Source organism: Lactuca virosa, chromosome 4 (assembly GCF_052849685.1).
Source record: "Lactuca virosa cultivar CGN04683 chromosome 4, Lactuca_virosa_CGN04683_v6, whole genome shotgun sequence".
NCBI lineage: Eukaryota > Viridiplantae > Streptophyta > Magnoliopsida > Asterales > Asteraceae > Lactuca > Lactuca virosa.
The window spans coordinates 138,192,398-138,194,669 of record NC_136429.1 but is presented as its reverse complement, the minus strand read 5'-3'; the positions used below and the strand labels follow the sequence as shown (position 1 = coordinate 138,194,669).

The window sequence follows — 2,272 nt, the reverse complement described above, 5'->3', positions numbered from 1 at the left end:
CTTCTCTTCTAATCAAATGTATACATAATAGTTTTTGCTCTTTAAGAAGATTATTAACACCTACTTTAATCAAGAAACAAACTCACCTGATTCCTTAATACGAAATAGATCCTATAAATAGCTAAACAACAAACAAACCCTCCTGTCCTCCTGATTCTTTAATACGAAATAAATCCTAGAAATAGTTAAATAACAATGGTCATTGTGGTTGCAATTTTTTCGGATTCGACCCAAACCTTGTAAAAACAGTTATTTTCATCATATTTCTTTGTGTATTTGGTCTATTTCAAAAATGAAATAATTAAATTGCTCTTATTTATTTATTTTTTGATTTTTTTTAAACTTTAGGGACCAAAATTCGAAAAAATACAAATCACAAGGACTACTTTTACAGTTTTTTCATTAAATTATAATGTCGATAGCTAAACTTTAAAAAATTTAAATCTTAATTGTTTTTTCATAAAGATAAATAAAATAATAAATTATTGAAATTCAATAATAAATGACCGAAACTATCACAGAAGCAGTGTTGAGTGTACAATCTTTTGGATTTGGATTGAAAAAAGCCACGTTAGAAACCTGTCTCTATCCCTTTCAACTTCTCTTTCGTGATTTTTACTATAAGAACACGAATTGAAGCAGAATGTTCCAATTCAACTATCGAGTCGCCATTAAAGAGAAAGCTCACACAAGCCATATGCTTCAGCGATTGCTTCACCCTTTTTCCCTTTCTTGATTCGTTACTCCTCAAAATCCAGGTAAAGAATAAAAAACCGTGTAATTTGATTTGTATCTATGAAGCTTTTCTTCTCCGATCGCGTTTTTTGTTTCGGTTGTTCTGTGAACACATCGAAGCCGGAGATAATTTCCGCCGATGATTGCATATCTCGCCGGCGCACAAATCAACGAAAATCCACAAAGCACTGGAGGCCGGTGCTGAAGGCAATTGAGGAGGACGGCGTGCACAGACGAAGCCCTGAATCAACGGCCGTCGCTAGATCTGAGAAGAACCTATTGGCTAAACCTAAATCGGCGAGAAGAACTCGATCTGAGTCCTTTCACGACGATTATTGGTAAATTTCTCTATATACTATTAGAAACAATAAACAACTACTCATGTTGAAAACTTCAAACGATTATTTACAGCTTATAAACCTGATCTTATGATATTTTGATCTCAAATTGCAGGAAATCGAGTCATGAGATGATAGCACTTCCAGTTTTTTCTCCAACGCCGTTTATGTTTTGATTTTAATTTTGTCTTGTCCTTGACAGTTCGTCCCTAGGTTCTGTACATTCAGATTGTTAACAAATTTTCTTGTGTTTTTTTTTATTTTTTTTATATATGTAACATTGTAAATTTCTAATTAAACAGCAATGTTTGATATTTTTTTATCAACGTATGCTATTGACAAAAATATGCCACGGAATTTTACCCTTTATTCATCCAACATTTGAAATATAGATGAAATGTTACATTATTTAATTATTGAATTAAATTCAATGTACTTTTGTCCAAAAAAAAACCCATACAGAATACAAAAAAAAAAAAAAAAAAAAAAAAAAAACGTTAACATTTTAACTAGAAAATATATGGCTTTTTTTTGCTAGATCAGTATTGAAAAGGCACGGCTTATTGTTGGCTTTGTTAAAAATTAAAGGGATAATAACTTAAAAGGGTAACATATTATTCGATTTGTATATATTTGGTCATTGAGTTTTTTTTTCGTCCACATTTACCCCTTAAACTTGTTAAACTGTATACATTCAGTCCTTATGACCTGTTACTCCAGGTTAGCCGGGAAAAATGATTTGATAAGGTAATATATTTTTCATTTTGTAGACATTTAGTCCTTATTATTTTTGTACATATTTAGTCCTTAATATTTTTTTTGTTTCAAAATAAGTCCTTTTTTTTTACTCTTTCTTTAGGTTTTTTTCACGACAACCTACGTGAGACAATCATTGATGAGGTGTTTGGGGTTGTTGATGCTTATGTCCAATGCGATCTCGACTGCTTGGTTGCGTAAGTCTTGTGGTTTGACTTAGGTCTTGTATTTTGAACATCGTAACTTCTTCATACGATATCAGATTTTAAGGATCTTTATCCACATGTTCATTTTTTAAGTTACTACAACTTTCATTAAGATTACTCCCGTTAAAATGTAATATATTTTTACAAATGATTTTATAAAAAAACCATACATACATGCATTCATAAAAAACGTATGGACAAGGAAAGACGCAGTAATATATAGTAGGTGTTGCCGAT

At 31.1% G+C, this 2,272-nt stretch overlaps 1 long non-coding RNA gene across 1 annotated transcript; it reads left to right on the top strand.

Moving 5' to 3' along the window:
* Positions 1-529: 529 nt before the first annotated feature.
* Positions 530-1,399, top strand: LOC145168521 (uncharacterized). The gene is made up of 2 exons (XR_013741908.1): positions 530-1,073; positions 1,189-1,399. It is a non-coding gene; the product is annotated as an uncharacterized LOC145168521 (long non-coding RNA).
* The last annotated feature ends 873 nt before the right edge of the window (positions 1,400-2,272 follow it).